General features: G+C 38.9%; 1 long non-coding RNA gene across 1 annotated transcript; it reads left to right on the top strand.

The window, feature by feature from the left end:
* Positions 1 to 30: 30 nt before the first annotated feature.
* Positions 31 to 20906, top strand: LOC122237019. The gene is made up of 3 exons (XR_006215215.1): positions 31 to 328; positions 18944 to 19039; positions 20706 to 20906. It is a non-coding gene; the product is annotated as an uncharacterized LOC122237019 (long non-coding RNA).
* Positions 20907 to 24129: the final 3223 nt, after the last annotated feature.

Here is a 24129-nt window from a genome sequence, read left to right as displayed (position 1 = left end):
GGCCAAGAAGGCGCGGGGGCGGGGCTAGGGTGGCCTTCCTGGCTGGTCGGCTGGAGAAGCCTGTGATGGGACTGCAGCGACGACCCCCAACAGCCCGAGCTTCTGTGGGTTTCCCCAAGAGCTTTCCGCCATGGGTCGGGCTTTGAAAGCGCTGTAGGAAGCGGTAAAGCATTAATATGAACTTAAAGTGATATCACACTCGCTTCACTGAAATTTTAAGTGGAAACTGAGCTCAGCGTGTTTGTGGTGAAAAAAAGGACTTTGGAATCAGATCCAAAATTTAATAACATCGCATTTCCTGAGCCCTCATTAAGTGCTAGGGACTGAGGTAAGTTCTTTACATGCATTGTCATAACCATAATGCTAAGATAATGTTGCCAAATAAAATATACAGGAGTGCCCAAAGTCAGAATTTCAGGTAAATGTAGAATAATTTTTTAATAAAAGAATGTTCCATTTGGGAACTTCCTGATTTTTGTTTTGTTTTTTGCTAAATTTACAAACCCTGCCCTAACTCTTAGAAATTCCCACTTTACAGAGAAGGAAGCCAAGGCTTAGAAAAATAATCTGACAGAAATAAGAGGCAGAACTAAGGCTCCATTTTACTAAAATTATGATCCTGATCACTAAATTTCTAAATATCTTTATCCACATCTTTAAAAAGTAGAGTAGTGATACCTATATCACAAATGTGCTGAACGGATTAAAAGTAAACGTGTGTGAAAGAGACCTGCACAGGGACTGATGCATACAAGGTTCATTTTTTTTTTTTTCCTGAACAGTGAATGTTAACTGGATATTCACTGTGTGCGGGCTGTGAGTCAAGTGAGCTGAGCATGAAACAAGCTGCCTACTGACAATAAAGCAAGTCAAGCTCGGGGGATGACAGAGACACAGAATTAATTATAGGCATCATTCCACAGATGAAAATACTGTGTCTATATGATTTGTCCAAAATCCTCTGCTAGTTCCATTTGTTTCTCATTACACTGTCTGAAAGGCCTCATAACTGCACTTAGATTAAGCGGCCACAAGCCAAATGTACTATATGCTTTATAGAAGCAAGAGTTGCTTCATTTTCTCCCTTCAGAGCGATCACTGTTGCCCCCTCATGTGGACAAATTGAAGGAAGTTCCTGGAGGAAGAATGCAGTAGAACGGGAACAAAGAAGGAAGGGAAGATTAAGAGGAGGTAGCTTCTGGAAAGCCATAGTCTCCTCATACTTTTGTCTTGTTTTATATCTGCTGACCATGGTGATCACTAATATAATATGGGTCTTCATCTCCCTACAGATTATTGTAATAGTATCTTATTTGATATATTGAACTTTAGTTTCTAGTTTTCCTTCTCATCTATTTTAAACTCAGGTGACCAAACAGTCCTCCTCAACTCTAGAAGAATCACAGAATTTGAGAGTTGGCATTAATACATACTTTCAAGACATGTCATCTAGGAGCGCAGTTTATCATAGATACAATAACAAATCCAGAACAGCTATGTAACTTGTACAAGGTCAAATAATGAAAATACTGCATTGGCATCCACTAACATCTCTCTGCTGGTCCTGTCTATGACTGATTCAGTAGACAGGCTGGGCACATTTAAGTAATCTCTGCAGGTAAGGCTCAGGTCTCTTAGGAAGTCTATCACACTTAGTTTAGAGTCCAGGGATACTTGTATACTTAAAGGCTATTTTAGAGGACTTTGAACACCTCTCAAGAAAAAGCTGTGATTAAAACTAATGATGATTCAGGGTGAGTAGCTTTACCCAGGAGTTTACAAGAGTAAAAAGGCTGTGAAACCAGAGCTTAACTCTTTAGGAAAAAGAGGATCCTGGCATTTAAGATCTCCTGTGAAGTTTGTATTGTTCATTCTCCAAAATACTTAAAAAAAAAATTTTTTTTTTTAGTTTATTTTGAGAGAGAGAAAGAGAGAACCAGTGGGGGAGGGGCAAAGAGAGAAGGGGACAGAAGATCAGAAGAGAGCTCTTTGCAGACAGCAGAGAGCCCAATGCAGGGCTCAAACTCACAGACCATGAGATCATGACCTAAGCCGAAGTCAGACAGTCAACCAACTGGGCCACCCAGGCACCCCTCTCCAAAATACTTTTGTACTTGAAACTTTACTGGAAGGCAAATACATTAGAGAACATATTGTTTGAAATGCCCTCATATTTAGACAGAAAAGTGATAGGAACTCAAATATACACATTTACATTTTAAATGCATTTATTATTGTATTACATATATTTAACAAAGACACTTTGATCATGACTTGATGATTCTAAAAATAAACAGTTTACCAGTAAAGAATGTAGACTTGAAGACCCTTGAAGTCAATGCCCATATCTTTTTCATTCTTATAGTCTAATTGCTTAGAACAGTTTTGGGACCGAGGTGATGGTCAATAATATTTGTTAACGGGGCACCCAGGTGGCTCAGTCAGTTGAGTGCGTGACTCTTGATCTTGCCTCAGGTCATGTGAGATCAAGTTTGTGAGATCAAGCCCCACATCAGGCTTTGTGCTGACAGCGTGGAACCTGCTTGGGATTCTGTCTCTCCCTCTCTCTCTGCCCCTCCCCTGCTTGCTTACTCTCATTCTCTTGCTCTCAAAGTAAATAAATATTTAAAAAATAATAATAATGTAGGGGTGCCTGGGTGGCTCAGTTGGGTGTCCAACTTCAGCTCAGGTCATGATCTCATAGCCCATGAGTTGGAGCCCCACATTGGCCTTTGTCTGACAGCTCAGAGCCTGGAGCCTGCTTTGGATTCTTGTGTCTCCTTCTCTCTCTGCCCCTCCCTGACTCATGCTCTGTCTCTCTCTCTCTCTCCCCCCTTCAAAAGTAAATAAATATTTAAAAAGTTAAAAAAAATAATAACGTTTGTTGATACAAAAGTAACTTTTCTCAAATCACAAGATACCAGGACTAAGATACAACAGCCCTATAAGTACTGGTCTGTTACTTGGGGCTAAAAAGATAGAATTGCAGATGACAGTCTAGTTTTGTTTTGTTTTTTACTTTGAGGATCTTTTTCAATGTACCTCTAAGAACAACTAGATATATTTAACAGTACCTACATTTCTGTAAGTCCTGGTATTGGCAATAATTTGGACCAATCCTTCTACTAACGACACTGGAAGAACTTAACAAAATATTAAAATTATCAGCTCAGGGGCGCCTGGGTGGCTCAGTCGGTTAAGCGTCTGACTTCAGCTCAGGTCACGATCTCGCGGTCTGTGGGTTCGAGCCCCGCGTCGGGCTCTGTGCTGACTGACGGCTCAGAGCCTGGAGCCTGCTTCCGATTCTGTGTCTCCCTCTCTCTCTGCCCCTCCCCGTTCATGCTCTGTCTCTCTCTGTCTCAAAAATAAATAAAAACGTTAAAAAAATTAAAAAAAAATTATCAGCTCAAAGGTATTAGAGAGCTAACAAGATAGAAATTACCAACCCAAGATCTGAGGGTTGCTGAGAGTATGAATAGGAATGGGGGATAGTGATTAGAGATCAGAATGTTCAAAGGGGGAAGGAGGATGACTTGGTTGAACTTGCTTTAGACAGGGAATCCAAATGGCTACATCCTAGATGTAAAGGGTCAACATCTCCATTTCAAATCATCTCAACCCTAAGATTGAATTAGGGTAGTTCCTTTAAGTCAATTCCCCCAAAACCCTTGGCAGAAGCAAACTGAAATTTTCTTTGGAGTAAAGTAATATTATTCTATGCCTCAAATCATTTGTATAATTTTCCAAAAACTATGTCTAGTACACAATCAAAAATAATCAGTCACACAAAGAAATAAGAAAAACAACAGAAACAACAAATAACAAAAAATGGAACTAAAGGGGTTCAGAGAGTGAAATTATCAGACTTAGATTTAAAAATAGCAATGCTTTCAGGGAGCCTAGGTGGCTCAGTCAGTTAAGCATCCGACTTCGGCTCAGGTCATGATTTCACTGTGGGTTCGAGCCCCACATCCTGCTCTGTGCTGACAGCTCACAGCCTGGAGCCTGCTTTAGATTCTGTGTCTCCCTCTCTGCCCCTCCTCTGCTTGAGCTCTGTCTCTCTGTCTCTCAAAAATAAAATAAAAATAAAATAAAATAAAATAAATAAAAATAACAATGATTTCTATGTATAAGTAAATAGAACAAGATTAAAATTTAGACAGATAACTAGAAACTTGAAAATAAGAATCAGATGAAAATTTTAGAACCAAAAAATTCACTAACTGAAAATAAGGACTATTGGCTATAACAGCCATAACTGAAAATAAGGACTGATGGCTATAACAGCATATTAGACACAGATGAAGATAGAATTTGTGAACTAGATGATAAGTGAGAAGAAATTATGCAAAATGAGTCAGAAGAAAAAGGGTGGAAAATATAGAACACAGGGAAGGCACATAGAAGATACAATGATAAAGTTTAATATGCACATAGATGGAATTCCAGAATGAAATGAAAGACAGTATTGGGCAGAAATAATATGTGAATTAATGAACCCCTGGAGGATTCATGTATATATACATATATATATTTCTAATCCATACAGTTGACACATCAATACGTCATGAAAAAATTGCTAAAACCCAAGACAAAGAGAAAAATATTAAGAATAACTAGAGAAAACAAGAGTTGATCTTTAAAGAAACAATAATCAGACTTACAACTGACTTTATAACAGAATAGTTTGAAGCCAAAAAATGATGGCTCAATAACTTAAAAAATTTTTTTTGTTAACGTTTATTTATATTGAAAACAGAGAGAGACGGAGCATGAGCATGGGAGGGGCAGAGAGGAGGGGAGGCATAGAATCCCAAGCAGGCTCCGGGCTCTGAGCTGTTAGCACAGAGCCCAATGCCAGACTTGAACTCAGAAACCACGAGATCAATACCTGAGCCGAAGTCAGATGCTTAACCGACTGAGCCACCCAGGCGCCCCATGGCTCAATAACTTTAAAAGATTAAAAGCAAATATTTTAAGAATGAAGGTGAAATTAATACATTTTTAGTCACTGGGGCACCTGGGTGGCTCAGTTGGTTAAGTGTCTGACTTTGGCTCAGGTCATGATCTAGTGGTTTGTGAGTTTGAGCCCCGCGTCGGGCTCTGGGCTGATGGCTCAGAGCCTGGAGCCTGCTTCCGATTCTGTGTCTCCCTCTCTCTCTGCCCCTCCCCCGTTCATGCTCTGTGTCTCTCTGTCTCAAAAATAAATAAAACGTTAAAAAAAAAAATTTAAAAGGGGGAAGAAGGGAATGGAGAATCAAAAGTAATTATCCTAAATGCAAGATAGGAAAAATAAAAGGGCATACAATAGATAAGACAAAAATAGAAAGTACTGGGGCGCCTGGGTGGCTCAGTAGGTTGGGCGTCCAACTTCAGCTCAGGTCATGATCTCACAGTTCGTGAGTTCGAGCCCCGCGTCGGGCTCTGTGCTGACAGCTCAGAGCCCGGAGCCTGCTTCACATTCTGTGTCTCCCTCTCTCTCTGCCCTTTCCCTGCTCATGCTGTGTCTCTCTCTGTCTCAAAAATAAATAAACATTTAAAAAAAAAAAAAAAAAGAAAGTACTTAATAAGATGATAGACTTAAACCCAAATATATCACTGATTACATTAAGTAAAAAATCCTAATTTAATGAAAAAAATTGTTTTAGTTGCCTATTGCTATTTAACAATCTACCCCTAATTTAGTAACTTTAAACTATGACCATTTTATTATATATCATGATTCCGTGGGTCAGGAATTTGGGTAGGATCCAAAGGGAATGGCTCATCTCATCTCTGGGTGATGTCTGCTGGGGCTGAAACATCCCAGATAGCTGCTTCACTCTCATGGCTGGCACCTCAGCTAGGATGGCTCCAATAGCTGGAGATTAGCTGGACCAGCTTTACTGAGCTCATATGTATGGGGCCTTGGTTCTCACTGTTAATTGAATTCTTTGGTTTTTGTGTAAGTAGTTCCATGACTTCTTCCTCTCCACATAGTCTCTCCAGGGGAATAGGCAAACTTCTTATGCACAAGCTTGAGTCTTCCAGAAGGATTAGACTTGGAACGAGCATATTGTCACTTCTGCCACATTCTTTTGAATAAAGCAAATTATAAGCCAATCCCAGAGTCAAGGGGAGGGAACTACAGAAGAATGTAAGTATTAGTAGCTGTTGATAAATCTGGGGCCACCAGTTGATGTAACGAGCTAGCATAGATTGTCATACTGGACAAAAAAATCAAAAACTACATGCTGTTTACAAAGGATATATCTAGAATATAAAAATGCAGAAAGGTTGAAAGAAAAGGGATAGAAACAAACTAAACCATACAATACTTGAAAGAAAACTTGAATAGCTATATTAATATCAGATTTAAGTAGACTATAACACAAAAAGCAATAATAGAGATAAAGGGAGACTTCATAATGATAATGATTTAATTTGCCAAGAAGATTTTTAAAAATCTAAGTTATATTCCCCTAATAACATAATGTCATAGCACATACAGCAATAATTACAGAACTATAAGGAAGAATAAAAAGGTCAACAGTTTTAGTGGGAGATGTTAACATATTCAGCTGCTGATAAAATAGACAAAAAATTCAGTGAGAACATATGTTTGAACAATACTATTAGCAAAGTTGAGTACAAAAGCATATTGAGTATATTTCTGTAGTCTTTTACATCTTAATAAATTTATCAGTTTATATTATTTCTCTTTTGGCTCATGAAGCTGGAAGGGGTATCTGAGGATCCTGAGCCTTCAGGGTGTTTAGAACCTATCCCTGTGTTAGAGATATATTTACCATTGTGTACCTTTACGTCTGTATTAAGTTCTTGCTATGTACCAGGCCCTGTACCTAGCATAGAGATGAAAGCTATAGTTATAACTATAGACAAGCAAATCAGAAAATGTAATGTGGCATTAAAAGTGCAGTGATAGAGTTTTACATAAGGAGCAATGGGAACCAAGTCCTAATTCAGCCACAGGCGATAATGCCTGAGCAAAATGTGCAGAAAGAAAAATACATGGAGAAGTGGCAGTGTTGGGGTGGGGAGTGGAACCACACCTCGTAAACCCTCAGTTGTGTGAGAGCATGACTGTTCATGTCAGAGAACTATCTGTCATTTGGAATGTCTGGAGTATAAAAGGTTGCTCGACTTAGGGGTTATCTGGTTGCAAGAAACAGAAACTCATACCAGCTGGCTAAAGTAAAGGAGGAACAAATATAAAAATAGGCAGGGATTATATGAGACAAAACTGTGGGAAGCACAGCCAACATTACAAGAACTTTCTTTCACCCTTTCTCATCTTCTGGTCTCTAGTCTGAGCTTTTCTTTGTATGTCTGCTTCATTTCCCCTGCAAACTGGCTTCTCTGCTTACTTGTCTGCCGGCACGTTATGATGGCTGCCCCAAATAGTGGCCCCAGCTCTTCATCTCTGGGCTCCACCCAGTTTGCCCAACTTTCCTGCTTAGCAACTCTTAGTTATTACTTAACTCAGTTTCCCAGTCCCAATTCCAAATTCCCAGGAGCTGTAATCTGACTGGCTCAGTTTCAACTTGCATGTAGATCAAGGGTCAGCAAACTTGTGGCCTTGGAGGTGGGGGAAGGGGCGGGTGGCAAATCTGGCCTGCCTTCCACTTTTGTAAATAAAGTTTTAACAGAACACAGCCACACACATTCATTTACATATTGTCTTTGGCTGCTTTGACATTACAGGGAAGAGTTGAGTAGCTGCAACAGAGAACCTATGGACCACAGAGCTGAAAATATTTACTATCTAGACCTTTAAGAGAAAGATTGCTGACCCCTGCATTTGATAGTTGGATGTGGAGACATACGGCTATGTAGAGGCTTAGGGAAAGACAGCTCTGGTCATCAAAGCTCTTCCCCCTCTGCAGAAAAAGGATAATGTGGGGAAAAGCCAGCTGAGGAAGTATTTTGAGAAAGGAAATGTTTGAAGTCTCTAACACAGGAAAGAAAATAATCAGTCTCAAGTATGTACTAAATTTTTCACACAAAGGGTGGAAGAGTGCAAGACAGTTACTCCTTAATCTGGAGAAGTTCATTAAGATGCTAAATTTAGAAGAGAATGTCACCATAACTACCTTTAAATAACTCACTTGTGGCAAATTTCCCAGACCATCCATAGTTAGCTCTTGCTAAGATGAACTGGCTGAGGCACAATGTTCACTGTATGTAGAAAGATATTTAAATGTGTGTCCAAAAAGTTAAATATTTACCTTTCAAAAGAGAGACAGAAGAGAAGCACTGAGAGAATGAGACAGATATTTAGAAAGACAAAGTCAGGCAGACTAAAACTTGGGGAGTAGGAGAAGATGAAATCTAGAATTTACCATTTTGGTAAAATTAAAATCATACTGAGGAAAATAAGCAAGGAGTCTTTTTGGTTGAGTAGAATTTTTAAAGCTCTAGAGATCATTTTGGTCCTTGCTATATTCAGGCCCAGCATACTGGCAGCATTGGCACCACCAGGAGTTAGAAATGCAGAATCCCTGGCCCTACCCCAGACTCACTGAATAAGAATCTGCATTTTTTTTATGTTTATTTTTATTTTTTAGAGAGAGAGAGAGTGGGTGTGTGTATGTGAGAGAGACAGAGAGAGCAGGGGAGGGACAGAGAGAGAGGGAGACAGAATCTGAAGCAGGCTTCAGGCTCTGAGCTGTCAGCCCAGAGCTCACCGTGGGGCTGGAACTTAGAAACCACAAGATCATGACCTGAGCCGAAGTTAGAGGCTTGACTGACTGAACCACCCGGGCACCCCAGACTCTGCATTTTTAAAGATCCCGAAGTGGTTCATATACACATTAAAGTATAAGAAACAATTAGAATGGCAGTTTCAGACAACTCAAAGTAGAACCGTGGGGTTTTGTTTTATTTGAATGAAATCTTAACATGAAACCCAACTCTATAAAATAGATCAGAGTGAGCCTATTCTGGTTGAAAATGGGCTGATGGGGACTCAGTGAGTCTCAGTGAGTGAGTGAGTGACTCACTGAGTGAGTCTCAGTGGCTCAGTTGGTTAAGCATCTGCCTCTTGTTATTGACTCACGATCTCGTCGTGAGTTCAAGCCCTGCATCAGGCTCTGTGCTGACAGCTTAGAGCTGGAGCCTGCTTGGGATTCTCTCTCCCTCTCTCTCTGCCCTTACCCCACTCGCACTCTCTCTCAAAATAAATAAATAAACTTAAAAAAGAAAAAAGAAAAGAAAATGGGCTGATGCTGATAAACAGAGAAGTACTGGAAAAGCCCAGGCATTTTCATCCAGCGTTCCTCTGGGAACACAGTTTGAAAACCACTGATCTAGTGGAAGGAGCAGAAGTACTATCAGAACCTTTAGGGCCAGGCTCTGCCAAACTTCCAGGCTCTCTTTAACTTCTACCTCATTGAGAACTTCTACAATGAATCCCTGATAGTGATAGGATATGTCTTGCCTTGAGAGAGTTGAAATTTTTAAAGACCTGGAAATCCTTAGTCTAGATCCCTTACCTCAAAGATGGGGAAACTAAGGCTTAGAATGTGACCAATGAAACTCAGTTAAAACATAGGCATATTAAAAACTATACTGATCACTAACAAAAGAGGCTGCTATAGATTGTTATATCCCCCTTAATGCCCAGTATGGTGGTATTAGGATGTGGGACTTTGGGATATGATTAGGTTGTGATAGTGAAGCCCAATGGAATAGGATTAGTGCCTTTACAAAAGAGAGGTCACCAGACTTCCTTACCCCTTCCATCATGGGAAGTTACAGTGAGAAGATGGGTGACTACGAACCAGGAATTGGGTTCTCACAAGACACCAAAGGGTGGAACTTCCCAGCCTCTACAATCGTAAGAAATAGGTATTTGTTATTTACAAGCCATGTAGCCTTTGGTATTTTGTTACAACAGCCCGAATAGACTAAGATAGAGGAAACCCTAAAGCTTTAATAATTCTTAGGGACAAAATAGTGCTACAATTCCATACCCCTTCTCTGGTCCCTCCCTACATAACAGTCAAGTAGACAGTTTGTACAGTTTTTAAAAGCTCTAGTCTAGACTTGGGTTAGAATCCTGGCTCTGCTACTAACTAGCCCAGGCAAAATATTTCAACATTTTCTTAACCTCTCCATGTCTAAAATGAAAAAAGTAATTCCAGCCTCAGAGGGGTGCTGTGAGGCCAATGTATGTGAAACAATTTAGTGCATGGCCTGGTGAATAAGTGCTCAGTAAATGCTAGCTGCTGTTAATGTTATTTTTTAAATGAACAGCATCTAAAAAGTCAACCTACTTCAATTTTTGAAATTGCCCAAAAGGATTGCACAAGAGAAGCTAGAGAAGCCTGTTTCCTTCTCCACTGCTAAAAGAATAAAACAAATGATATCCGTAGCAATAGGCCATTTAGCAAATAGAGTTTATTCAAAATTAAACACTACAGTTGTGAAACTGACTTCTGATAAATAAGGTAAATGTTTAGGGAAGGCAGTATTAAGGAGATTCCAAATTATTTTATAGCAAATACAAATTTTTGTTCTACAGTAGTATTGCATTTAGAGTCAGGCATTTTTAGTAACTATGGTCAATTGCTTCACTCTTTTTGATTGTGCAAGCCCCAAACCTTGGAGTCACCTTTGGCTCCCTTTGTTCCTACCTTTAAAATATGGCTAGGAGCGCCTGGGTGGCTCAGTCGATTAAGTGTGTGACTCTTGATCTCGGCTTAGGTTATGATCTCATGGGGTTCGTGAGTTTGAGCCCCACAGTGGGTTCTGAGCTGACAGCATGGAGCCTGCTTGGAATTCTCTGTCTCCTTCTCTCTCTGCCCCTCCCCTGCTCATGCTTGGTCTGTCTCTCTCTCTTTCAAAAATAAATAAACATTAAAAAAATAAAATATGGGGGCACCTGGGTGGCTCAGTTGAATGTCCAACTTTGGCTGAGGTTATGATCTCACAGTTGGTGATTTCGAGCCCCGCGTTGGGCCCTTTGCTGACAGCTCGGAGCCTGGAGCCTGCTTCGGATTCTGTGTCTCCTTCTCTCTCTGCCCCTCCCCAGCTGGCATTCTCTCTCCCTCTCTGTCTCAAAAAGAAATAAACGTTAAAAAATACAAATTAAAAAAAATTAAAAAATAAAAAATATGTCTAGAATCTGACTCCTTCTCCCCACATCTACTGCCACCACCCTGCTCAAAGCCAGGGTCCTGTCTCTCACCTAAATGACTTTAATATTTCCTAATTCCCTGCTTCTCCTCCTTCCCCCAGGCAGTATTTCCTTACCACAGCAGCCGGGATTGATCTTAAAATCTGTCGGTTCATCTTACTCCTCATCTCAAAACTCTTGAATGGCTTCCCCATTTCACTCAAAGCAACACCAAAGTCCTTATAATAACCCACAGCATTTTATAAGATCTAACCCCACCACCACCATCACTGGCCTCCCTGCTCTTTCTTAACAGTGCCAGGCACACCCAGCCCTGTGACCTTTGCTTTCTGCCTGGAATGTTCATCCAGATATCTGCTTAGCTAACTCTCTCACTTCCTTTAAGTCTATGCTTAAATTTACTTTCACAATGAGGCTTGCTTTGACCTCCTTATTTAATACTGCAAATTACCCCCAATCATGTCCCAAGAATCCTAATCCCCTTTCCCTATTGTATTTTATCTTTCCCATAGCAATCATTGCCTTTTAACACACTAGGTAGCTTATTTATTATGTTTTGGTTAAATCTGTCCCCCTGACCAGAATGTATACTTCACAGGAATAGCAGTCTTTCTTTTGTTCTCTGCTGTATGCTAAGCATCTAGAACACTGCCTGGCATATATCTCAAAAGATATTTGTCAATTGATTAGTTTTGTGGTTGCTAGTTGTATGTGTGTTTGTTACACACTCTTATTTGGACAAAGATTAAACAAATTCACAGTAATTTAACAAAGCCAATGATTACATGAGTTGGGGGTTTTCCATTTTCTTTGTACTTCTCTTTGCTTCAATTTCTTCTTCGTGCTATGCTAAAACCCCCAAATGTCCTAAATACAACTCTACTTTAAGCTGATGTGTACATTTCCTCAGCTAAGAGTCAATGCTGCCCATGTTGCCATTCCCCATCCCCTGCTAGTCCTCAGCCATACCCAATCTGTTCACAGAGCACAACTTTTATGTCTAACTAGCCATTATTTTTAGGACTGCCTGGTCTTACAAACTGGCTAAGAGACACTCCTCAGGTTGTAGTTCAAGTTGGGACTAATGCAGTAAAGGGAAGAATAGTACTGATGCACAGAAGATTTGGGAGTTGGCTTCATGGAAAATGATGAATCTTTGTTACTCTTCCCACCATGGAACAAGAAAAAGAAGACAAATTAGAGGAGGGCATTAATAAAGTTGTGTGCTATTCACTGTGGTTTATAAAATCTTCCCTTGGCTCCTTTACAAAATCTTCTGTAGAATCTACATTGCCTATAAATATTTGATGGGTAGATTTTCTTTTGAAGGGATTGGAATATGTTCAGATTTTTTCTTCAAGGTTGACATGGGGCAACATTTTCGGTGTGGAGATGACAGTCTTCAGGGGTTGCCTATCTGCCATGGGTTAGGGTGATGAGCCATGCAAAGGGAGGTTGACTTCCTGCCCCTGACCAGGGCATAGCACATAGGTCCTGCCGCTAGCGAGAGGTGACCCTGGAAGCTGGTGGATGGTGAGTGCACACAGTCATGGAATGGGGCCCTGAGGTGCCTGTGAGCAGCTGCCCTCACCCTGAAAATATCCCTGTGCAAGGGATTTAAGTAGCAAATTAAACACACCAAGAAGAGTTGAGAGAAGAAAGACAACGGTTTTATATTTTAGTATCTTTTTAGCATTGCCCTGCATTGGCACTTTTTCTGCTTTTTGAACAAGGCACCATATTTTCATTTTTCACTGGACCCTGCAAATAATGTGGTCGGTCCTGTCTGTAGGCATTCTACTTCTTTTTTCCAAGTAACAGACTATAACATCTGAGTGGTGATGTGTCTTACATTAGTGAAAATAAGCCAATTTTTACAACACATAGTATTATTAATCTTCAGTTACCTTTGATGGGTTTAGCAAAGGGGAAGCAATTTTTTCCTATGCCCATAAGAATCACTCTATCATTAAATTCACTTTATAATATGATTTAAAATGAATAAGCAGGGAAGAAAATTTAGTACTTGTCAGTAAAATTCCATTTTAAATTGCAGTAATTTCTTTTCTGGATGTTCTTGATATCCAGCAATCATGATATAAAATGTTGCTTATGTATAGATATTATATTACATAGGATAATTTATTTTCAGTTCAGAGCCAGTCAAGTCGACTAAGAATAAAATAAGCATTAAAAATAATTGAAACTTTGAAATATGCATTTCTTACTCATATGATTGCTATCTCTTCTCATGTTAGGGAAGTGGTATTGCTTGGTAGAAAGAACTCAGAATTCTGAATTAGAAGAAGAAAATGGGCAAGTTATTTAATTTTTCTAGCTCCCAATTTTATCTTTATTAAAGAAAGACCTTCAACTAACTAGAAAATTCCCCAGTTTTCTTCCAAGCCTGGAGTTTAATGGTATTTGAATCATGCTTTAAACACATACACACATATTCTCTGTATTTTTCCTAATGAATACTACTACTATTAAAGCATCTTTAATAACTATGAGTCTTGGAACATGTTTGCACGAAAGGAATAGAAACCTACTGAATTACTCAAGTAAAAATTATTTTTTCCCTTTTGAGAAATTGTGTCTTATAGAACAAGAATGTATAAAATACACATATATCAATATGAAAAAATAACTATAAAGTAACCATCAGCCAGTCTAAGAAATAGAATATTTCCATACCTTAGAAGACCTTTGTTTTCCCCTCTCTGCAAACATCTCCCTCACTCCACTTTAGAGGTAACTGTCATACCGCTTTTTTGGAAATAATCATTTTTTTGTTATTCTTTATAGATTTTTCCATCTATATGGTTATCATTAAGAGTGTTATTTTTAAGGAGTTGCATTATAGGAGCACATGGGTGGCTCATTGGATTAAGCTTCTGACTCTAGGTTTTGGCTCAGGTCAACAAGATCTCACTGGTTTGTGGGATCAAGCACTGCCTCAGGCTCTGTGCTGAAAGCGCAGAGCCTGCTTGGAATTCGCTCTCTTCCTCTCTGCCTCTCCCCAACTTGTGCTCTCTCTCTCCCTCTCTCTTTCAAGATAAATAAATAAACATTAAAAAAAATCATTTAGGGGTGCCTGGGTGGCTCAGTCGGCTAAGCATCAGACTTCTGCTCAGGTCATGATTTCACAGCTGGTGCGTTCAAGCCCTGCATCAGGCTCTCTGCTGTCAGCACTAAGCCCACTTCAGTTCCTGTCTCCCTCTCTTTGTCTGCCCCTCCCCAGCTTGTGCTTTCTCTCTCTATCTCAAAAATAAGTAAAAATGAAAATTTTTAAAAATCATGTCAAAGAAGTTGCATTATAAAAATACTTTCGTAGTCCACAAAGGAACAGAGAACAACTAAGCCACAAGAAAGAGAGGAATCAATACATTTCAGGACTCTCAGTATCAAGATTTTAGAGATCTTTACTCTAGTGCTCTACCATTAATGTGCCTCAGCCACCAAAGTATTGAGATAGGAAACCTAACTGGTTGAAATGGCTTGTTTCTCCTTGGTCAGATGTCTACCTTTGATCCAATCACCTGTGGCTGGGAAGAATGCAAATGTGATAGAAATAGGACAGGCAGAAGTACCCAGGATTTGTTGAAAGGTTATGCATCGTTCAGGTAATAGCTAGATACAATGTATAATTCAGCTAGTGATGGTACCACTTTGAACAAGTCTGAACTACCATTGGATATATTTTCTCATAAGCAAATACTGCATTTCATATTTTTTTGAAAAATATCTTCAGATCTTAAAGAGAAAAAAACGACAACTTTAATTCAGTTAATCTGACAAATGAATTTTTCCTGTTATTTACTTCAGCATCTGTGTTACCATTTGATGGAGAAGTGTATTGAATATCACTCATTGCTGCTCTGCATTGGGCTTCTGCTCCAGCCACGCCCATATCATACTTTCCCAAACCAATTAAGAAAATCAAGTGCCACATGTTCAATAACAAATGTGATAGAATGAATGCATTCTTTTTATATTTACCACATTATTTAAAACATAAATTGTGTGTCAGAGATGCAGATCGTTGATTTCATCCATCCTCCCCTCTAAAACATTCTGACTTGTCTCCATCATAACAGAGCCTTTCTGGCCTATGTGTACTATGTGACTTCACCCCTGTCCCAGACTCAGGCAAGGAAGCTATGGGTAGATACTTGGCTGGCCCAAAAGGATGTACCCCATTGCACAGCTAGATCAATAAAAATTTCCTTTTTGGGGGTGCCTGGGTGGCTCAATTGGTTGAGTCTGACTTCATTCGGCTCAGGTCAAGATCTCAACGGTCTGTGGGTTTGAACCCTGTGTTGAGCTTTGTGCTGAGCCTGGAGTTGCTTTTATTCTGTGTGTGTGTGTGTGTGTGTGTGTGTGTGTGTGTGTGTGTGTGTCCTGCCCCTCCCCCACTCATGCTCTGTCTCTCTCTTTCTCTCAAAAATAAATGAACATTAAAAAAAATTTTTTTTAATTTCCTTTTTGAACATTTGAAAGAGGAGATAGAAACCTAGGGAATGGGCAGCTACCTCACTTTCATAGGGGAACTGAAGAAAGTGACTGCCCTGTTCTCACCCTTGCCTCCTTCTTGAATTCTGTGAGGTTATTAATTTTTATAGCATAGATCAAGAGTATAATAAACATGTGAACTAATATGAGTAGGTTACTTGAAATAAAACTTGCTCTAAAGCAAATATAAAAAAATTTAAATACCATTAATTATTTTTTTTCCTTTTTTTTGTCCTTTCTTTAAAAAAACTAAGTTATTTCCTAAAACTTAGTGGTTCTCAAACTTGAGCACACATCAGAACCAGCGGGAGGCTTGTAAAGTGCACACTACCGGGTCCCACCCTAGGCTTTCTCATTCAATATGTCTGGGATGGGACTGGGACATTATATTTCACATTTCTAACAAACTCCCTGGTGATGTTGATCTTTCTGGTCCAAGGATCACTCCTTGTGAAACAATGCCCTAGAAATAATGATCTAAAATGACCCTATCTAACATGACTTTTTTTAAAACCTCAAATTAAGGTTCTTCAGAAGAGTACAGTGTTTAAGAGTTCATGCCCTGGCTGCAGCCAGATAACCTAGATGCAGATCCTAGCTCAGCCACTTACAAAGTGGGTGAGCTTGGGCAAGATACTTAACATTTCTGTGCCTTTTCATCTGTTGAGTAGAGAATGTAATAAATAATACCAACAAGCAGCCTAGTGCTATATAATTCCAGGCATTCATATAAACTACAACATGAATGGCATCTTCCACAATTGTGCAAAGGGACCACCCTGTTATGAGTACCTACCTTAGGGAGTTGTGACAGTTAAGATCATTGTAAAGATTAAATAAAGTGTAATGCATATGAAGGGTTTAGTATAGTGCCTGACACATGGTAAGGGCTTATTAGATGCTATTAGAAATCGGTCCATATCTTGGCTATGCAAAGAAAATCCTGAAAACATAGTCATGGTGACTATATTATTAGTTAAGAATTAAAGGAATACAGGTACCACTTTGCAGGTATAGTAGATTAAAAATGTTTTTTTTCTAAGAGATATATGCTTTAGAGAATAGGGAAGTGGAAAAAGAGAATATGAGCTTAATTCTCCCAGGGCACAGAACTACTACCCTTTACCCCATACATGTATCTAGTATAATATTAAGCAGATGATCACTGTTGTCCCCAAGTTGTTTTTTTATTTTTATTATTTTAATTTTTCTTAAATATTTATTTATTTATTTTGAGAGAGAGAGAGAGATTGAGTGTGAGCAAGAGAGGACCAGAGGGAGAGAGTTTATTTATTTATTTTGAGAGAGAGAGAGAGATTGAGTGTGAGCAGGAGAGGACCAGAGGGAGAGAGAGAGAGAGAGAGAGAGAGAGAGAGAGAGAGAGAGATTCCCAAGCAGGATCCATGCTGTCAGTGCAGAGCCCAAGGCATGGCTCAGTCCCATGAACTGTGAGATTGTGACCTGAGCTGAAATCAAGAGTTGAACACTTAACCAAATGAGTTGAACACTTAACCAACTGAGCCACCCAGGAGCTCCCCCCAACCCAAGTTATTTTTTAATATCCTGAAATATGAATACTCTGGCTATCAAGAAGTAGTTAGTGCTCTGTATAGTTTGAAACCTAATGATTTTTTAATGATTTTCTCCAACATACTGTGTCCTGATTTAAAATATTACTGCAGGGCATAGGTGGTAGATTGTACAATTCTATTTGACAAGGTAAGAAAGTGCTTTAAGTAGGGAAACTATAAGAATAGTACAAGCCAAGTGAAGTTGGTGCTGTAAGAAAAGTCTTTGAGACATGTATATGAATGTTCATTAGCAATATTATTCATATGAGCCCAAACCCAGAAACAATCCAAATGTCCATCAACTAGTAAATGAATAAACAAAATGTGATATGTTATCTATTGCTATGTCCATATCACCCCAAAATGCAGTGGTTAAAAACAACAAATGTTTATTTTCTCACTGTTCCTGTGGGTCAGCAATCTGGACCTTTCTTAGTTGGGTAAATTCCCTCCAAGATTACAGCCAAGGTCTGCTCAGGGCTGCAGTCTCATTTGAAGTCAGACTGCAAGGAGGAGGTATCTGCCTCCATGCTTCCCCATGTTTCTCAGGTTCTCATTAGTTTTGGCCAGAAACATCAGTTCTTTGCCGTATGGATCTTTCCGTAGGGCTGCTTACAACACTGCAGCTTAGAGCAAGGGATTCAAGAGAGAGAGAATAAGAGCCCCCAAGAGGGAAGCTATAGTCTTTTTATAACTTCATCTCAGGAATGACATCCCACCACATTCAGTTCATTAGGAGCAAGTCAATAGGTCCAGCCTGCTGTCAATGGGAAGGAACCACACAAGGGCATGAATGCCAGAAGGTAGGGATTGTTGAAGGCCATCTTAGAAGCTGCCCACTAATGTGGTATATCCATACAACAGTACTATTCAACAATAAAGTAGGAACAAACTACCAAGATATGCTATAAATGGATAAACCTGAAAATCATCAGACTTAGTCAAAGAAGTCAGACATAAAAGACCAGATACAGTACTGTATAATTCTATTACTTGACATTCTGAAAAGGCAAAACTATTGAGACAGAAAGCAAATAAGTTGTTACCCAGGGCTGGGGGTTTGAGTGGGGAAAGCAGAATTTTGCAGGGATGATGGGCATGTTCTAAAACTGGATTGTAGTGATAGCTGCACAACTCTATATATTTACCAGAAATCATTAAATTGTATACTTACAAAAAAGATGGCATGGAATACGAAACAGCTGGCCTGTACTTTTCAAAAACTGTCAATATCAGGAATCATGAAAGGCAGAGGAATTATGTCAGATTAAAAGAAATGAAAAAGGCATGACACCAACTGCAGTGCATGATTCTGAATTGAATCCTGAAGGGTGGGGGGGGGGGGTAGGGCATGGTAGGATGTCATAAGGATATTATTGAGAAATTGGAGAAATTACATAGGGATTGTAGATTAGATAATAGTATCAATGTTAAATTTTCCACATAATTGCCCTGTGGATATGTTGGAGATTGCCCTTGTTCTTAATAAATACATGCTCTTTAGTGTTAAAGTCACATGTTTTCTGCAGCTATCTCTGAGTTAAGGAAAAAAAAATTATATGTGTATAAAGAATGCAGAGGAGTGATAGAGTAAATGTAGTTAATTGTTAACAATTGGTGAATCAATCTTGGAGAATAGCAACTCAAGTTTAAAATTATTTCAAAATTTAAAAAGTTTAAAAAAAAATAAAAGAAATCTTTGAATTCTCTCTCTTAGCTTCCAGCTAAGATCGAACACAGCTATCATTCATCACATAGAAAAACCAACTACGGATAAAAGGAAACAAATAATTTTTGACCTACTACTTGTCAGGTACTGTTTTTGTTTTAACTAATTCTTGTAACACCCTTAGAGTGCTGGCTGTTGACTTTATCTGCCCATTTCAATCACTTAGGGAGTTTTTAAAAAGTCCCTATCCCCTTGTAACAACCACACAGATAAATTTAGAAGGTCTTGGGGCGCCTGGGTGGCTCAGTTGGTTAAGCAGCCGACTTCGGCTCAGGTCATGATCTCGCGGTCCGTGAGTTCGAGCCCCACGTCTGGCTCTGTGCTGACAGCTCAGAGCCTGGAGCCTCTTTCAGATTCTGTGTCTCCCTCTCTCTGATCCTCCCCTGTTCATGCTCTGTCTCTCTCTGTCTCAAAAATAAATAAACGTTAAAAAAAAAAAATTTAGAAGGTCTGGGAGTGGGACTCAGTCATCAGCGTTACTAAAGTTTTCCAGGTAGTTCCACTGTGCAGCCAAGTTGGGATCACTGCCTTGGACCTAAAGCTTTATTATCTCCTTTTTCCATTGTCAAAGTTGAGGCCCAGGGAGATTTGGTAACTTACCCATGGCTACACAGCTTGTGGAACTGTCAGAGGGTGGAGCTGGACATGAGCACACAGATGTGGGATGTGTTGGAGTATCTATGTGACCCCATTTTCAGTCTCTCTCCACCACACTTCCTGGCCTTTTGGGGTCTTCCTTGGCTTTCTCCAGCCTGCCATGCAGGCAAGGAGATGATCTGGATGCTGGAAAATATAATCCAACTTGCTTTGGATTTTTAAGGAACTTATAAAATGAACATGAACATTTAAAAGATAATGAATATCTGTAGAAAAACTCTATAAAAGCACAAAGCTATTTGTGACAAGGTGAAATCAGGCGATGGGTGTAGGTTCAATCCAGAAAGTCTTCTTTGGTACGTGGTCAAGAAAGAGAACTGACCTCTAAACATTCTTTCTCATGAAAATGTTATCTCCTTTCAACTTTTTTTTTCTTGAAACCCCCAAACCCCATTATTTCCTTTCAACTTTTTTTCTTGACTATAAAAAAGGCTTCTCCTTAAATTTCCTTCAACTAGACAAAACAGACCTAATTTTAAAAATTGTAAAATAAGGAATTTGCAAAGACTTCGTTCCAAATCTAGAATAATTAAATATGTTTCCTTGAAGCCATCATTCCCATTAACTTACAAATCATTAGGAAGAATTATGTCTCATTTTAGTTTAGTCCTCTCTATTAATTTTTCATACTGCTGAACAGATAACGTTCATGTTATAAACCTTAATTGTTGCTGCTCCTAGGTTTCCCAAACATTTAGAAATAAGCCTTTTCAAGTGCGGTTTAAGCTGAAGAAGGGGAAATTTGACCCACAGTTTATCACTTAGCTCATTAGCATACTAATATGACTACAATTTGCATTTGACTAGGGGGTTGTTCTTTCACCCCTGTAATCTTGTTGGCAGAATATCACAGTTTTGGATCTATTTTTAAGACAAATTGTATGTCTACACTGGGGAAATAAGGTGGTGTTAATACAAGAAGCTTGGAAGTGAATTAATTGCTTTGAAACAATCCCTTGTTGGTTTAGCCCCTTAGGTGGTGTTATTTGCACAGCTCTCGCAAATGCTAATGATCAATTCACTTTGGCATTTAAACAAAATCAACCCTAAGACATTTCTCACGCCTCCTAATGAATGATTCCTTTTTTCTTAGTTTCAGGTTACCTGGGTCCTGTGGTGATCTAGAATTGCTCCACTTTGATAAGTAAAAGTATGGCTGAGGCTTTCTAATAGTTTTTTCAAATTAACTAGTTCAGAACGACCCAGCTCTTTTCTAGCCTCCTGTGCAAAACTTTTACCTTGATGTGGATACCCATGGGAAGGAAATTAATGCGGGACTGTATTGATGGCAGTCTTACTGGTAATTGAGATTTTTATTATTAAAAAATGTAATTCAATATTTTAAGTAATAACATGTTTTTCTGAAGTAACTGAAAATATTTAAGAAGACCTATAGTAAAAAGCACACTCACTGTATAGAGAGGCAGGATATTTCTGATACAATAACACCATTGTTTTCTGTATGTACTATAGACTGAATGTTTGTGTTCTCCCAAAATTCATAGGCTGAAACCTAATCTCCACTGTGATGGTATTTTGGAGATGGGGCCTTTGGGAGGGGATTTAGGTCATAAGGGCTCATGGGATTAATGACATAAAAGAAACCCCAGAGGACTGCCTTTCCCTTTCTGCCAAGTGAGGACACAGTGAGAAAACAACCAATCTATGAACCACGAAGTAACTCCTTACCAAACACCAAATTTGCTGGTGCCTTGATCTAGGAATTCCCAGCCTCCAAAACTGTACAAAATAAATTTCTGTTGTTTAAGCTACCCAGTCTATGGTGTTCTATTATAGCAGCCCAACTGGACTAAGAATACATACCAGGATAAGGATATATAGATATACGGATATATAGGTATATAAATATGTAATATAGCATATTAAAATATACATTTTACTGGACAATTATTTAATTAGAATAAGTAATTTAATGACAGTAAATAATTGGCCAAGAGAAACATTTGTTTCTTTTTATGGCACATCAAATACTAAGTCCCTCAGCCCAGCTGGTAAGATTGTCCTGGTTAGATGAAAGAGTGTCCTTTTCAGTGCACCTACTATATACCTTGTCAACAGGTTTGCATCAGATTGTTCTGTTGTGGGACAAAGTGCCTAGTAAACTCCCTTACAATGGAGAAGGGACTTACAATACCTATCATTTAGGAGTCCAAAATAATTAATTGGTAGCGGTAGAATTTCTGGAATGCTGACAAAAGGAAAGGTGATTTTTGGTGGGCTGTGAGAACTTACTAAGAAGAGGAATGTAAGAGAAAAGTGAGAGCACGTGTGAGGGAGTTCCTCCAGGTTGTGTACAGAGGAATGAAATTATTGGGGCAACAGGTGGGTGGATCTGCATCTTAACTGGATTATTACCAAAGTGAGGGAGGATAGCTATTCCTAGAAAGTCACTCCAGGAACGTGACCTGACCTCTCCATGGGAGGGAAAGGAAAGTGCCTTCCCTCTATCAACAGCACACCAACATCATTAAGAATCCATTATGAATGTGGCACTGGATTCTGGAGGATGGCAATAAATCCTCAGGGTGGTTCTTGTTTTCAGCAGTTTGTGTAATATTTTATTTTTTAAACTGTGTAATGGGCACATAGATGCTTATTTTGTCAATCTCTAATATTTTGTATGCCCATAATATTTCAATTTAAAAACATTAGAAGAGGTAAAAAGAAAGCTGAAAAGATACACAGTGAAATTCTTAATAGTATTTATTGGGAATATGGATAAAAATTTATTCTTTATATTCTTCTCCATTTTCCAAAATAAATATAGTATTTTTATTCAAAATTTTATAAATAAAAAATTTTTTTAAACTACATTACAGAGACATTATATAACATTATTATATTATGTTATATTGCAAGGGCCTAGAATAGTAATTGACATATATTAAAATCTCAATAAATATTTACTGAATGAATGGATGGATGGATGGATGAATGAATAAATGAGACCTTAGGAATACAAACCAGCAGGGAGGAAAATAAAGCTAGGATTGGTACAGGCAGGCCAGTGCCTGGGGCAGATAATTCAATATGGTACAATGTCCAGTGGCCATATTCCTGTTTCTAAGGAGAAGAACAACTCAGGTACAATCTGATTCATTTTGGCAGGTGGGATTGGGCAGAGGCAGAAATGTTAACCTGATCACTATTCTCCACCCTCAGCTAACTATTCTCTTCCTTCTCTTTCCTGCCTACCTGTGTTGCTAAGATTCCATCATTCCTAGCACCTAAGCTTGCCCATCACCATCTGTAGGACAAGCAGAAATGTCTATATATATAACTTGGGTTGTGTCTTGACATAGAATAGATAAAAGCTAGTTATATGCACCAGTATTGTCTTACTTAGTTTAGGCTGCTATAACAAATACCATAGACCAGATGGCTTGTAAACAAAAGATCTGTATTTCTCACAGTTCTGGAGGCTGGAATTCCAAGATTAGAGTTTCAGCATGGTTGGGTTCTGGTGAGAGCCCACTTCTGGGTTGCAGATTGCTGACTTTTCATTGTGTCCTCACATGGCAAAAAGAGGGTGAAAGATCTCTCTTGAGTCCCTTTTAGAGGGGCACTAATCCCATTCATAAGGGTCTACCCTTATGACCTAATTATCTCCCAAGGGCCCCACCTCCTAAACACTAGGGGTTAAGATTTCAACATAGAAATTTGGGGTGGGGGGGACACAAACATTCGGTTCATAATAAGTATCAACCCCTAAAAATACCATCTCAAACATTTCAGAAAGCTAGGGCTGAGACTCTATAGACCAATTACATAGTTTCAGTAATACATTCACTTGCTTTATAGGAGTCCATATTTGTATTTATGCCAAAGTTCTTATACACCCAAGCAGAATTATATACCATTTGGTAAGATTCTGCTTATTAAACTGACTAACAAGGTAATTACTTAGGCCTAGGTGATTTGAAGAAGATACAACAAGAATTTGCACAGAAAATAGCAGTAATCTTCTAAATACAGCCAAGTCAATTGTATCTGTCGTGCACTAACAGAAAGACTCCTGGGTTTTAGTAGATAGCCCACTATGTAATCATCCTGGCTGAATAGCCTCAGATACTTTGTTTTGAAGGGAGTGCAGAAATCCTGCAGGTTTAATTGCCAATAAATCAGCATGACCTCCACTCCCTGGCAGTCCTTTTTTACAATGATCTTTTCAACCAGAAAATGAAGAGATGGATTTTACAGTGTGTGCGTACTGCCTAGGGTGAGATAACAGAATTACACTTGCCGTTTTCTCCATTACAGTCCATGCTAGATAATGAAGGACTCTATTAATGACATGTTCTGTTTGCTTTTAGGTTATTTTTGTCTTGTATTATAGTTATTTCTTTTTGTTACTATGGAGAGCTGTCTCTCTTTTTTTAAAAAAAAAAATCATTTGTTAATTCAGTATTTTATCATCACCAGAGATTTTGTTCCCTAGTTAATTCACAAGAATTTGCATTAAAATATTCTGGCTCACTCAACAGGCTATTCACAAA

The sequence above is a fragment of the Panthera tigris genome, chromosome A3 (assembly GCF_018350195.1).
Source record: "Panthera tigris isolate Pti1 chromosome A3, P.tigris_Pti1_mat1.1, whole genome shotgun sequence".
NCBI classification, from domain to species: domain Eukaryota; kingdom Metazoa; phylum Chordata; class Mammalia; order Carnivora; family Felidae; genus Panthera; species Panthera tigris.
Note: the sequence above shows the minus strand (reverse complement) of the source record. Positions and strands in the feature narration are given on the sequence as shown.